The 16,117-nt window shown below is 42.3% G+C and overlaps 1 protein-coding gene and 1 pseudogene across 4 annotated transcripts in view; both read left to right on the plus strand.

Moving 5' to 3' along the window:
• The window catches only part of DPP6 (dipeptidyl peptidase like 6), a 637,674-nt gene that overhangs the window by 314,386 nt on the left and 307,171 nt on the right, over window positions 1-16,117 (plus strand). The window lies entirely within an intron of this gene.
• Window positions 5,100-5,273, plus strand: LOC148045767 (U2 spliceosomal RNA; annotated as a pseudogene).

Here is a 16,117-nt window from a genome sequence, read left to right on the forward strand (position 1 = left end):
TTACATTTAAGTGAAGAAGAACTTTTCTTTTGCTAGAAGAAATCCAAAGGATAGTTAAATTCCAGTCTTAACATTAGTGTTTCTCAGACTTGACGACTTGAAGATGTGTGAACTACAACTCCCAGAATTCTTCAGAGAGCATATGCTGGCTAGAGAATTCTGGGAATTGAAGTTCATACAGTCTCAGATGGCCAAGATTGGGAATCACTGGTAAGATTAGGGCCGCTTCAAACTACATCTGGACTGAATTTCAATTTTAAAAAAAATCTTTTTAAAAATGCCTTAAAGCAGGGATGTTCAGAGGTGGGCTTCAAAAATTTTAGCAAGAGGTTCTCTGATCAGATGCTGGGTGGGTGTGGGTATGGCCTAGCCAGCCACCTGCACCACAGGGGGTGGGGTTGCCCTCCCAGGCTCCAAAGGCTTTCTTTGAGCTTCCGGGAGGACGAAAATGGCCTTCCCAGGCTCTGGAGGCCTTCTGAAATTTCCGGTAGTGTTCTGTCCCAAGCCTCTACAATATATACAGACGCAGACTTGGCTGTCTGCCACAACTAAGGAGGGAGATAAGCAACCCCTTGGCTGGGAGCCCAGAAAGCTATCTCTATGAAACAAGGCTTGAACTCATGAAATTTTCCAAATCTTTCTCTATATCAGTAAATTGTTGTTTCCTGCAAAATTCCCCTCCCGTTGTCAGGAGGGGCCAATCAGTAGCCACCTGTTCCTATTTCTTTCTGTGACCCTTTTTCCAAAGCTGCTCCCTCCTCCTCACAGCCCTACGCATACGTACGTCAGGGACAGCCGCCCTCTGTTCTTCCTCACTGCTCCCTGACACCACCTGGTGGCCAACAGGCCTCTCTAGTCCCTGTGCACACACACACACACACACCCAAGTCTTCCTCAGCCTCCAGGACAGTCCCATAGTGTTCATCACTGTCAGATTCCACCAACAGCTCAGCCGGCCGCTGTTGGGCCACAACAGGTAGGTCCGTTTTTTACCCTCCCCGAGCCTCTGCATGCACCCTGCACTTACATGCATCCAAAACAGTCCGTGTGGGGACTCCTGGGAGGGGAGGGGTGGGTGGGGCCAGCCAGGAGTGGGATTTGGGAATTCTCTGAATTGCACAGAATCTTAGCTAGAAGTTCTCCCAAACCCCTGCAAACCTCCAGCAGCCCACCCCATTGTTCAACCTTAAGCCAGTCATGCTGTCTGGGGAATTCTGGGACTTGAAATTCTTAAACTTGCCAAAGTTGGACACCCCTGCTTTAGAAGCCCTTGTTTCAAAGAATATCCGATCTTCAATACTTTCAAATATCTATCCCATGGTTTAGTTAGAATCTTTCCTTTCTCCGTAGGAGACCGAAATGCAGATTTAATGAGGATAAAAATACAGCTCCCCAACAACATGCAAAAATATATGTTGCTTGTTATTTTAATAACACCATTTGTCACTAGAGCACATACCAGATGCAGTATTGAATGGGGAGAAGCATGATATTTATGATGGTAAGAATCACATTTTTTTTCACGGCTCTGTTCTTGTCTTCAGTTTTTATACTTTGGAATTAAATTCCAGGAGCTACTCTTGTAGTTTAAGAATACGTCTACAGATAATTAAGAACAATACATGCATATTATGCCTTGGGACCAGTGGTGGGATCCTCCCGGTTTAACAACCGGTTCAGTAATTGCGCAATCTGCACGCATGTGCAGTTTGAAGAAATCTTCACTTCCGGTTTCCTTTGGAGGAGTAACACAGCTGATTCACATGGCAATCTGCTCTGTAGTGCGGATCAGCTGAGAAGATGAAAGTAGGAAACTAGGGAGGGTGGGTGGGCCCATCTGGTCATTGGGGCAAACTGGTTCACTCCCAGCTGATTGTTGCTGCTACTGGTTCCCCCGAACTAGTCTGAACCAGTAGAATCCCACCCCTGCTTGGAAGCCAAGGAGACTTGGAAATTATTGAGGTGGCGTCCCTATTAACATCTCTTTGCCTAACATTTCTTCTTTAGCTTTATGTTTTTATAGCTTTTGAATCTTTTTTCTAATAATGATGGTGATGAGAAGTGTGTTTCTACTTATTAATTTCTACTTTTTAGTTTTTTAGTACACTGCCTAGGGTAACTTATCTGTTTGTTTGTGTGTGTTTGTGTGTGTGTGTGTGTGTTCGTTCCAGCATAACCCTGGAATGCCTCAAGCAATTTCAACCAAACTTGGTACACAGATGACTTACTCTCTGGAAACAAATATTGTGGGGGTAAGACAACCGTAACATCCCTCGGGAGGGTTTTCTTGTGTGTGTCCATGTGTCCATCCGTCCATGTGTGTGTGTTCCAGCATAACTGGGCTGTTGAAATGAAAAGGACTGAATTATATTTATAGTGTCAAGTCACAGTACTTTTGACAGTGATAGTGCATTTGGGATTAGGTTCTGTTAAGATGCAGCCTGTTGTGCCTTAAAATGGCTTCTACTGTACATGGTAACAGGATTGGGAGAAATACATGGTAACAGGATTGGGAGAAATACATACTTGGGCTAAGCTAGGTTATCAGCTAGTTTGTTATATAAATTCAGTAAATTAATGTATTTATAACAGGTTCTGTCCCGTTTAGTCTGAAACTAAAGGGGTCCCCAATATTTCCAACTCCGTGGATTCAGTGGCAGGGGAAGGAGATGGTTTCACACAATAATCCCCACATGCGCAAATGGAGCTTCGTTTACTCATACACTGCTTGTGCAGCCCCGTTCCCAACGGACTCTGGATCAATATCGGGCTGTGGACCAGGGATTGGAGACCCCTGGCCTGAAATATGAAGCTGAAGTGGGATGATTTGAAATGAGTTTATATAGTACCAATAAAACACAATCTGGTCTGGTCTACTTAGGAGCTTCAATGATCCTAGTTTTGGATTCAGTGACTGATAGATCAGTAGAGCAGTAGCCCTTCCTGATTTGGGTATCACTGATTAGCCCAAAGACAAGATCTTAAATCCATGATGGTGAACCTATGTCACGCATGCAGGAGGTAACACGCAGCATCCTATCTGATGGCACACGAGTTGTTGCCCCAGTTCAGCTTTGCCGTGCAGGCGCCTCCCACTGACCCGTTGGTCTTCTGGTGTCTTCTGGGAGGGGGGCTGCACATGTATGCGGGGGACATGCAGGCCCCCCACATGTGCAGGGGTAGGGCGCATGCGCAGGGGATGCACATGCATTCCATTTTGGGGGTTCGCATGCACTTTGGGCACTCACTCCGGAAAAGGTTAGCCATCACTTCTTAGATGCTAGACAAATTTGAGGTCTGAAGAGAGGATTGAGCACATTTTTTTAAAATGCTCCCATCAGATAACTGTGGAAGGTAGATGTGTAGTCTATGACTTACAACCAATCACTTTGTGAAGTTACAATGGACCAGTGGTGGATTGCAGGTGGTACTCCCCGTACCGGAGCCTGCCTGGTACACCGGATACCGCTTCGGTGGGCCCACCCACCCGCCTGAGCTCCTTACTGGTCTTTTAAGTCTTTGGTGCTTCCATGCATGTGCATAGCGCGTACAGCGCCTATTTGACGCTTTTCTCTAAGCAGCTGGAGTGTCGCGGAAGCGCTAAGATGCATGCGCCTGCGGCACACGTGTGCACCAACACTGCACGTGTCCATGTGGACGACGCCGGGCCCGTTCCAACCATACCGGATGGAACGGGATCCAGAACCCACCACTGCAATGGACTCCCTGCTCAAAAGTTACGTATGACCTGGTTTCAAAGTTATGGCCACTGCAGCACCCCCACTGTCATTTGCCCTTATCACCAACGATAACCTTCCTGCCTGTCTCCCCCCACAAACACCCAGCTGTATCCCCATAGGCCTTGTGTCTTCTTCCGACTAAGCCCTTTGCCCTATCTTCTACATGCATTCTCTCTCTCTGCATATGCTTAATATATAAATTTCTGTAATTAACTATGAGGTATTGTTGAGTAATGGGCTGCATTACAAAGTTTGTTGGCTCTGCAGTTTAGCACGGAAATAGAATTATTAGTTTCATTTTACCCGCTTTATGAAGTAATAAAGTTCTTTCTTTCTTTCTAATTCCAAGCTTCATTGTGCTCTTTTGTATTGTTGCTTCTGGAAATACAACACCGTCATGCGGCATAATAACATCACTGTTGCTTGACAATCTGAATTATTGTTGCTTGCTTATTAATGTATTTATGCTTTTTTAATAATTCGTATCCCGTTGTTACAATATCGGGGAGAAAAACCCTTGTCAAAATGCAAGAGTCAATTTTAGAATTGTGAGCTGCCCATAGTTTTTTGCTGAGATGGGCAGCTACAGAAATCGAATCCAATCAGTCAATCAATCATACCAGACAACCCATGACTACTTGTCATTTCAGAGATATTTCCTTATCTAAAGAGAGATGGAATGATCATCTCAAGCAAAGAAGCAGTGGAAACAGAAGCAACTTGAGAAAATATAGGTGGGAAACTGCTTTCATGTTCCCAAATGTTCTAACCTCTGTCTAATCTTTTTCAAAACATTTGAAGTTTCAAACAAGAAGCTTATAAAACTGAAGAAGAAAGAAGAGAGGAGTGTTAAAGGAAAAAAAAGACTTTGTGCTAAAATGGTAATGATGCATATAAGGGAAGGGGAAAGCAGATTTTGTTCACAAATGATTTAAGTTGGTTTCTTTGGGAGTTTATTTCCTCTTGCATAAGTCTCATGGAATCCAGTGGGGAACCGGATCAAAGGGATAGAAGATTATGAATTAATTATTAACAAAAAGTGGTTTGCAAATTTATTTCTCAATCCAGAAGTTAAACTTCTGTTTGATATTAAAAGAAATATTGAGCTTGATTTAGATCAGGGGTATCAAACTCGATTTCATTGAGGGCCGCATCAGGGTTGTGTTTGACCTGGGGGGGGGCAGAGGTGGGCATAACCAGCTCGATGTAACTCCTGTCAGGGGTGCCTGTTGTGGCCCTCCTAATCTCTGTTTTCACTGGCAGAGCCACTCTGGGCCAGTCCAGGGCGGCCCTGTGGGCCAGATCCCAGCATCTTGCGGGCCAAATCTGGCCCCCGGGCCTTGAGTTTGACACCCCTCAATCGCTTCTTGGCCTTTTGGCTAAGATCAAGTGTAGTATCTGTTCTTATCAGTTTAATATCTGATATGTTCTCTATTTGAGAACTAAATATTAAATGTGTAGAGCCGAGGTGGCGCAGTGGTTAAATGCAGCACTGCAGGCTACTTCAGCTGACTGCAGTTCGGCTGTTCAAATTTCACCGGCTCAGGGTTGACTCAGCCTTCCATCCTTCCGAGGTGGGTAAAATGAGGACCCGGATTGTTGTTGGGGGCAATATGCTGACTCTGTAAACCGCTTAGAGAGGGCTGAAAACCCTATGAAGCGGTATATAAGTCTAACTGCTATTGCTATTGCTATTGCTATTGCTATTGCTATTGCTATTGCTATAGATTGACACCAAGAATACACATATAAAAGCCCACCAGTATTTTGCGGTAAATTATTTTAGTTTTAGTTTTGCTCAGTTATTTTTTTCAATAATTCTATGTATTACCTTCCAGTACTTTTGATTTTTTTTAATCACATGATTTACCACATAAAATTAAAAGTTTATTCTTCATCCCAACAGAATCAACATTTATTGTTATGTGACTTATCTATTTTTGCAGTTATGGAACAGCAGAATGCCATCTGAAAAATATTTAGTGCCTGTTTTTTTCTTAAATCATATCTTGGGATAGATTTGGTTGCCCAAAGTCTTTTTCAGCATTCAGTATTGGAGGAGGGGAGGAATTGGACGAAGCGATCATGGCATTTGTATATAAACTTGAAATTATACGCATGTGCAAATGAAGTGTGGCTTTGATTGAGAGAAACACTTCGTCCTGTGTGCAGGTAGCTCTCAAGTTACAACTGCCCAAAGTTACAGCCAATCTGAAAGGGAACTATTACTGTACCCAAAATCAAAGTTCCGATGGCTGAACCAGAGAATGGTATTCAGCCGGTTCAGACTGGTTTGCCTGAACCAGTAGCAAAAATCGTGGGTAGCCCCACCCATCCCGGTTCTATGCCATCCTATTTAGGCATGCTTTTGAGGGCAGGTGCATGCATGGAAGAGGTGCATGAAGCACTCAGAGCGAAGCGGTGGTAACAAAATGTGAAACTACCACTGGTTGAATCCCTCCACAATCACATAATCAAACTTCGGGTGTCCAATAACACAGCTACATTTATAGCCATATTCAACATCTCCCATTGAGGTGACTGTGCTTTATGACAGTTTTTCTGAAAACTGGAACTTTTGGTTGTTAGCAAATTGTGTCCATAATCAATAAGCGAACTATTGATATACTTAAATTTGAAGCCTATAAAATGGATTTCAAATAACTGTATTTGCTTGAACAGAATATTTGAAAATCATTTACACTAATCCAGCTAAAATATTATCCATTTTTTCCCTTTGGTTCAACCTTCCATCCATTCATATCCTCTGAAAGTAACAACTTCCCTTCAAATTTATTTGTTGCGAAACTTCAACAAATAGTCACTTCAACTAACAACAGGACACTCTGCCTAAACTAGATGGCTGAAAGACTAAGAGCATTTGAGACTGAGATAGGTTAAAAACAGTAATAGAAGTAACATAGCAATAGCAATAGCAGTAGACTTATATACCGCTTCATAGGGCTTTCAGCCCTCTCTAAGCGGTTTACAGAGAGTCAGCATATTGCCCCCAACAATCTGGGTCCTCATTTTACCCACCTCGGAAGGATGGAAGGCTGAGTCAACCCTGAGCCGGTGAGATTTGAACCGCTGAACTGCTGATCTAGCAGTAGCCTGCAGTGCTGCATTTTAACCACTGTGCCACCTCCTGAAAAGCCAGTTGTTGTAATTTAGCAGCAAGGAAGCTCACTCCAGGCTTAAGAAATCATTGCAGGAGATACTAAAATTCAATTCCTGGATTAAGAACATTTGGGGAAATTCAGAGGTGGGCCTATTTCTTTTGCAGCTAAGAAGCATAGAACTTTTTCATAAGGGCCTAAATCCAGTGGCAGGATTCAAATAATTTAACAACCGGTTCTCTGCCCTAATGATTTCTTCCAACAACCGGTTCACCAAACTGTTCAGGAAGTTAACAACTGGTTCTCCCGATGTGGTGCGAACTGGCTGAATCCCGCCCCTGCTAAATCTATTAAGATATATTTCCTAGCAAAATCCATCTATATTCCTAGAACTGCAAATCAGAAGATGTTGTAGATTTTTCCTCTAGCAGAATTTCCCCCCATTTGAATAGTTATAAATGGAATATGTCATTCTTTAGACTCCTGGTAAAACTGTGAACAAGACAGCATGTTTGAATGATACAAGCCTTATGGGTGAAAGTCTAAAAGAAAAAGATGAATAAAAATATGTTTTTAAAAAAATAGGCAAGTACATGAAGAGCCATGGTGGCGCAGTGGGTTAGAGTGCAGTACAGCAGGCTACTTCTGATGCCTGCCTGCAGTTTGGCAATTCAAATCTCACCAGGTTCAAGGTTGACTCAGCCTTCCATCCTTCCCAGGTGGGTAAAATGAGGACCCAGATTGTTGGGGGCAATAGGCTGACTCTGTATAAACCGCTTAGATAGGGCTGTAAAGCACTGTGAAGCGGTATATAAGTGCTATTGCTATTTGTTATACAGAGGAATATTCTCTAGAAATCCATCAAGACAAAAAATGCTGAATAAGTTTCTCCATCAAATGAACTCACCTTTAATTTATAAACCATTTTTCCCTTTTGCACTGGCTTATACAGATAGTCCTCTACTTACAATAACAATTAGCACGAGAACTTCTGTTGCTAGGCAAGGTAGTTTTTAAGTGAGTAAAGCCCAATTTTGCTTTTTGCCACGGTTGTTAACCAAATCATTGCAGTTGTTAAATAATTAAACAAACCCAGCTTCCTCTATTGAATTTGCCCCTCATAAGCCATCTGGGAAGGTTGCAAATTGGGATCACATGACCCTGGGAAACTGCAACCATCATAAACACATACCAGTTGCCAAGCACCCAAATTTTGATCACATGACCATGGGGAGTCCATGGACTGATTGACAGGGTTGTTGTAACTTCTACTGATTGCTAAACAAACGGTTGTAAGTCAAGGACTTCTTGTCGTTGATGAGCTGGGTTTAGAATGTGCTGAATCTATCTCAAAATAACCCAGTTTCTTAACCTTAGTAACTTCTAGATGTGTGCGACCTTCAACTCCAGAATTTCCCAGCCTGCTCATGCTAACTAAGGAATTTTGAGTGTTGATGTTTAGAATAATAGAGTTGAAGGGGACCTTGGAGGTCTTCCATTCCAACCTCTTGCTTAGGCAAAAAAACCCTACACCACTTCAGACAAATAGTTATCTAACATCATCTTAAAAACTTCCAGTGTTGGAACATTCACAACTTCTGGAGGCAAGTTGTTCCACTGATTAATTGTTCTAACTGTCAGGAAATTTGTCTTCAGTTCTAAGTTTCTTCTCTCCTTGATTAGTTTCCACCCATTGCTTCTTTTTCTGCCCTCAGGTGCTTTGGAGAATAGCTTGACTACCTCTTCTTTGTGGCAACCCCTGAGATATTGGAAGACTGCTATCATGTCTCTCCTGGTCCTTGTTTTCATTAAACCAGACATACCCAGTTCCTGCAACCGTTCTGTAATCCCCTAATCATCCTTGTTGCTCTTCTCTGCACTCTTTCTAGAGTCTCCACATCTTTTTTTACATCGTGGCGACCAAAACTGAATGCAATATTCCGAGTGTGACCTTACCAAGGCATTGTAAGGTGGTATTAACACCTCACATGATCTTGATTCTATCCCTGTTTATGCAGCCTAGAATTGTGTTGGCTTTTTGGGCAGCTGCTTACCCAACTTGAAATTGCTAAAGTTGTGAAACATTAAAATAACCCTTCAAAGTCCATCTATTTCTCCTACTACCACCCTGATCCTTTCCCAGTATATCTCAGTCACCTTGTATTTTACAAATCTCTTCCAACATATTTCGGTTCCACTGTCGGGTTTCATTCCATTCCTTCCCAAATGCAGTGCAGCTGGACCTCCTATCTTGTCAACTTCTCACATCCCTAATTGCTTAACTATCGGCTTTGGCATAATGGTAAAACCTTTGAGGTTTGTTTTGTTGTTGTTGTTGCTTTTAACTGCCTAGAGAAATGTCTGTTCTTGACTTGCAGATGTGACTTTCATTTTTTTTTCCTGCTGTGGCTTAAGGGAAGATATTCATGGCATCCATCACTGGTGGCTGCTATTATCTTCTAGAAGGCTTCCTGACCATTTCCCCCTCAAGTGTGAGACCCAAGAAATCACTTTGCCTGACAGTTATAAATCTAATTGGGAATCACACCAACCCACTGCTAACCCTAGTTGGATTAATATGAATGAAAGGATAAAGAAGAATTACTCCAATTCATTTTACACAAGTTGACATCCTGTCTCAAAGCCCATGTACTGTGGCTTTAGCCCAACATCACTAAATCAATCATAAGAAACATGATAACTGCATGTAACCAGTGGTGGGTTCTTACCGGTTTGGACCAGTTTGGCTGAACTGGTAGTGGTCTGGAACCGACAGCGACCCAGGCCTGCCATGCCCCCAAACCGGTTCTTCGGGTGGTGCTGCCATCTTGTTTTTTTGCTTCTGCGCATGCGCAGAACATTTTTTATTGTACTGCGCATGCGCACACATCACACATCAAATGTGTGCGGCGTGCACACAAGTGAACTGGCAGTAGTGACTTCCAGAACCCACTCCTGCAGGTAACCTTAAGTAGCCTAATCTGTGATAAATTTATCAAACTATATTTTTCAAATCAAAAAATTGAACATCTCCTAAATGTGAATATTTATTTATTTATTATTAAATATAATTTGCCATCTCATGGTTTGAGGCAACTCTGAACAACTTACTTTTGATATTTTTGGAGTTGTGGTGGCGCAGTGGCTAAAATGCAGTATTGCAGGCTAATTCTGCTGACTGCCAGCAGTTCCACCCTGACCAACTCAAGGCTGCCATCCTTCCGAGGTTGGTAAAATGAGGACCCAGATTGTTGGGGGAGCAAGATGCTGACTCTGTAAACTGCTTGGAGGGGGCTGTAAAGCACCATGAAGGGATATATAAATCTAAGTGCTATTGCTAAGTGCTATTTTCCCAATGTTTTTACTCTCTTCATATGACTTACACTCGTCCCAGCCCACAATAGAGGCTGGGTTCTATCTGCATTTACAGGTTGTCCCCAACTTATAATCAGTCACTTAACATCCCTTCAAAATCATAATGCCCTCGGCTAAATGTATCTACAAGCTGGTTCTGAAATTCTGACAGTTGTCAGAAGGTCTCAGCAACCAGCCCTGCATTTACAGCTTTTTGTAGCATCCTCCCGTCATGTGATTGCAATTTATGTCATTGTTGCTGAAAACTGGTGTTTATTTCCAATTTCTAGCAAAAATGTCCCATAATGAAGAGTGGATCTATCTAACAACCATTGTTGCTAATGATTTTAAAAAGGTCGTGAAATCAAATAGGGTCATGCAATCACCATCTTTAAACTATCACAACCAGAGGTGGGTTCCTACTGGTTCGTACTGGTTCAGCCGAGTAGGTAGTAACCAGTGGTGGGTTATGAACGGTACACCCCGGTACGGGCGTACCGGTGCCTGCCGGGAACATCGGGTATCGTTCCGGCATGGTGCTCCGGAGGGCCCACCCACCCACGCTCCTTACCGGTATTTGAGCTCTTCGCCGCTTCCACACAAGCGCACAGAGCGTATTGCGCTTGTGCGATGCTCCGCCAAGCAGCTGGAGCATCATGGAGGCGTCCCGGAGGCGTCGCAGAGCATCGCAGGAGGTTTGGATGCATGCCCGTGTCTGCACGCATGTTGCGCGATTCATGTGGTGGATATTGGGCCCCGCTGCACTGTATTGGTTGCAACGGGATCCGGAACCCACTACTTGTAGTAGCTCAGCTGCCCACGCATCCGAACCTGTTCTATTGTTGGTGGCACCATCTTGAATTTTGGTTCTGCGCATGCACAGAACAATCTCAATTAGAGAAATGTAATTTTGCCCCTTTTTAAACATTCTGCTCATGCACAGACCTAATTAGGTGTAAATGCGCCGAACCGGCAGTAATGCCAGTAGCAATCCACCCCTGATTACAACCTTTCAACCGTAACGGACAGGCTCTATTATATTGTAAGAATGATTTCCTGATTGTTCAACACATATTTCAGAGAATAGCAATCACATTTAGACTTATATACTGCCTCACAGTGCTTTACAGCCCTCTCTAAGTGGTTTAGAGTCAGAATCTTGCCCCCAACAATCTGGATCCTCTTTTTCCTGATCTTGGAAGGATGGAAAGCTGAGTCAACCTTGAACTGGTCAGGATCGAACTGCCAAATTTCAGGCAGCCAGCAGGCAAAAGAAAGAGCTTGCAGTACTGCATTCTAACCACTGTGCCACCACGGCTCCTAATGGTTTATATGGGGCTGTGTAGCTGTATTTTTTGACTCCAACAATAAGTTCTCATCCTTTCAGGATAACAACTCTTGAAAAGACAAGAACATACCAAATATGGAATTGTGCATTTTAGTGTTAATTTTGTCCCCGTTGCTTGTAATTGTTTAATTGATGTTTTAATCATATTCTGTAAATCACCTAGAATCATTTTATGATTGAGGAAGCCTGTACTATAAATTGATAGATAGGTAGATGCGCACTGAATTTATTACAGACATGTAGTCTCAAAAACTATAAGGGGGCCCGTTGCTCATTTTCCTTTTATGGGGAACTATCCATTTTAAGATAATCTTTTTATTTGTACTTTTTACTGAACAAGCTCTGTTATCATATAAAAGATGTCTGTCTTCAAATTGCATTGATTCATTTTGTGCCATTCTCGAATATATTAATTTAATGCATTTTACAAAGTGTGCAAATAAAATCTAGCCTAAACTAACAGTCCAAAAGAAAGGGTAATAAGAAAGAGAAATAGAGGTGCAGAAAGATAAAAAGAAAAAGAAGAAAACAAAAATATATGCGAAGAATAATTCCTGACTTTCTTCCAAAGATATAAGAAACACTGTGTTTAATAGTACAATACAGGGACAATTTTCGGATGGGAGAGGGGAAGTTTACTATTTTCAGTTGCTCTCAGATTATACCTGTATGTAATTCATAGTACCATAACTACTCTGCTCTTTTTTCTTTTTAATGATTCCTAATGGGCAAAAATGTTTCCTTCTCCTAAAAATATGAGGACAAAAATATTTTTAAACAGAGAATCTTGGATTTCTATTATTCCTCATAATTTTCTATTGGGGAATAAACTATCATTAAATATAAATGTGTTTACATCTTAAAACATTATTTTAATCTGAAAAGCAGCTTGGGGTGGCTTAATTCTTTTTATGCTATTTCCTCTTTCTAAAAATCTGTCCAATTTCTGGGTTGTGTGTGTGTGTGAGAAATGTACACACTGGTGTGTATAGTATCATAAGTAGAATATAACGTGAAATATGTACATCAATTTGCATGGTCTCATTAATAGAATAAAATAGAATAGAATAGAATAGCAGAGTTGGAAGTGGCCTTGGAGGTCTTCTAGTCCAACCCCCTGCTTAGGCAGGAAACTCCATACCATTTTAGAACAATGGTTATCCAATCTCTTATCCAATCTTTTTTTTTTAAACTTCCAGAGTTGAAGCATTTACAACTTCTGGAGGCAATTTGTTCCAGAGATTAATTGTTCTAACTGTCAGGAAATTTCTCTTTAGTTCTAAGTTGCTTCTCTCCTTGATTAGTTTATGTTCATTGCTTCTTGTTCTACCCTCAGGTGCTTTGGAGAATAGTTTGACTCCCTCTTCTTTATAGCAACCCTTGAGATATTGGAACACTGCTATCATGTCTCCCCAGGTCCTTCTTTTCATTAAACTAGACAAACCCATTTCCTGCAACCGTTCTTCATATGTTTTAGTCTCCAGTCCCCTAATCCTCTTTGTTGATCTTCTCTGCACTCTTTCCAGAGTCTCAACATCTTTTTTACACCGTGGAGGCCAAAACTGGATGCAGTATTCCAAGTGTGGCCTTACCAAGGCATTATAAAGTGGTATTAACCCTTCATGTGATCTTGATTCTATCACTCTGTTTATGCAGCCTAGAACTGTGTTGGCTTTTTTGGCAGCTGCTGCACACGGCTGGCTCATAAATGATTGTCCACTTGGACTCCAAGATCCCTTTCACAGTTACTACTATTGAGCGAACTGTATCCGTGCATTTTGTTTTTCTTACCTAAATGTAGAGTATTATCACTTCATATTCCTTCTTCCAGAAGATTTAATTCTGTAAGTCTGCATTAAGAACTATGAAAAAGAGCTAACTAATTTCATCTCAATCATTTATATGGGGATTGAATGTTTTTAATCAATGAACATTCAGTAAACAATGAAGTCTTTCCTCTCTTGAAGCATTTTTACTCTTTCTCCCACAAAAATCTCCAAAATCTTCTTGTGCTGCACAAAATGTTTCTCTCAAGCTGAGCAAGGTCTTAAGAAGTGGAAATTTCAGTTTCCAGGATTCTTCAGCCAGCATAACTTGGAGTCTGTGACCACTCATCACAACCAACTTGCTGTTGCCAACTCACTGCAGGACAAGAATTGCATTTCTTAATATCAAAGAAATGGTGGAATAGAATAATTTTTAAAAAGGGATGCAAAAGCAGGAACAGAATAAAATGTGAATGGCAAAAAATAAAATATTTTAAAAATTATTTTAAACAAGTAAATTGTACTGTTGAATTGTCCCTTGGCGGTTTGGCCATGGCAAATTGGCCATAGCAAGTTGGACTATGGCCAAGGTGAGCTGTCCCATTCTCTATAGCTTGGGCCTGAGAATTCTTAGAGTTGAAATCCACATGTATAGATGATATATAAATTTCCCAGGCTGAGAAAGACTTCTGTAAATACTAAGAAGTCTATAAACATAGGATAGCTTCTAATAAGTAGTAGACAGTTTATTGAGTCCCATCATACTCCTTGGCATTGACGTTATCAACAATGTATGTATTCTTACCAGCTTGGTTTAGTTACAAAAGGAAGGAAGGAAGGAAGGAAGGAAGGAAGGAAGGAAGGAAGGAAGGAAGGAAGGAAGGAAGGAAGGAAGGAAGGAAATTCTGGCTGTATATAGCCTAGAGCTACTCAGTTTAATAAAGCTACTAAGATCTTAATACTGAAGTCTTGAAAAGTCAGAAACCTGTTAATGAATCACAGTGTTTAATATAAGAGGAAGACTTTTAAAAAAAAAAGCATGTAGGCAGAGTAATTACATTAGCTATTTTTAATACAAATTATTTAAATACAAATGACATTAAATCAAAATGTTGTTTTTCCGGATATCACTGTTGCTATGTGTGGAGGTATGGAGGTTCTCAGACATCCAGGTCATAGTTATCCCAAAGACGCTTTTTCCCAAAGACAACTTGGAGTTTGTTGAAAACGTTTAGCTTCTCATCCAAGAAGCTTCTTGAGTTATGAACTGCAGAAACTTCTTGGATGAGAAGATAAACATTTTCAAAGAAATGAATGCCAAGTTGCTTTTTTTGAGGGGGGAACACATTTGGGACATTGTTGCTAAGCTTCCCAGATGTCAAATTATATACCCCAGGTTTCAACCACTATTGTAATTACCTAAATCGCCCTAATTCAGGGATGTCAAACTCAAGGCCCAGGGGCTGGATCTGGCCAGTGGTGGGTTGCAGGAAGTATGCCCTGGTATGGGTGTACTGGTGCCTGCCCAGAGCACCGAATACCATTCTGGTATGGTGCTTTGGAGGGCCCACCTGCCCGCCCATCGTCCTTACCTGTCTTTAAACTCTTCGGCGCTTCTGTGCACGAGCATGGCACGTACAGTGCCTTTGTGATGCTCCACCGAGCAGCTGGAGGTTGCGGAGATGTCGCTAGAGGGTAAAATCATGCGCACACTGCGCACGTTCATGTGGACGGCGCCAGGCCCATTGCAACCGGTACGGTTGCAACGGAATCCAGAAACCACCACTGGATCCGGCCTACAAGGTGTTTAGATCTGGTCCACAGGGCTGCCCTGGAAACAGCGGCGGCCAACCCATGTGCCTCTGCCAGCGAAAACAGACTCCCAAGCTCTGTTTTTGGCTGTGATGGCCTCCTGCAGCCTCTGCCAGCGAAAACATAGCTCCGGAGGGCCACTCCTCAGAGCTCTGTTTTCACTGGCAGAGGGTTGCAAGAGCCAAAAATGCAGCCAAAGGGGGAGCTCAGGAGCCTGTTTTTGCTGGCAGAGTACTTGGGCTGCCACAGGCGCCCCCGACACGAGTGATGTCCAGCTGGCCACGCCCACCTCAGTCACGCCCATCCCTCACCCCCAAGGTCAAATACAACCCTGATGCGACCCTCAATGAAATCGATGTTGACACCTCTGCCCTAGATTGATAGTGTTCCCTTTGTAACCACATAAGAGTCAGCTTGTAAATTCATCAATAAATATCAGGCATCAGCTGTAGATCCTGCTAAAGATACTTTGTGGGAGGGGGCATCATTTGTGCAGATAAACAGTGAGAAAGTTGGGCCTTTTTTATCAACTTCCATTTGCTTTGAGCTTTTGTGGTTTAGTCAATTAGAAGCCTACAGAGTGAGATAATGCTGCAGTCCATAAATCTTCAAACACGATGGGTAGATTGTCCTTGAGCTACTACCTCCAGTGCTGCTTGGATGTTTCAAGACACCGATACTATGTAAGCAACAACAGAAGTCGATGTCCCTTTGCTTTCTCTGACTCAAGGGCTGGAATGGGTTTAAAAACAACAGAGAAAGCAGGTCAATGTATATGTTGCAATGTTGTTCATACGAGCAAAATACAAGAATCAGCACATCCCACCTGGAGATTATGCATCTTCATAGCATAGAGAGCCGAGGTGGTGCAGTGGGTAGAGTGCAGTACTGCAGGCCACTTCACCTGATTATTATCTGCAGTTCAGCGGTTCAAATCTCACCGGCTCAAGGTTGACTCAGCCCTCCATCCTTCCGAGG

The sequence above is a fragment of the Thamnophis sirtalis genome, unplaced genomic scaffold (genome assembly GCF_051295495.1).
Source record: "Thamnophis sirtalis isolate CommonGarterSnake01/CBP01778 unplaced genomic scaffold, rThaSir2_p1.2 scaffold_4, whole genome shotgun sequence".
Lineage (NCBI taxonomy): Eukaryota > Metazoa > Chordata > Lepidosauria > Squamata > Natricidae > Thamnophis > Thamnophis sirtalis.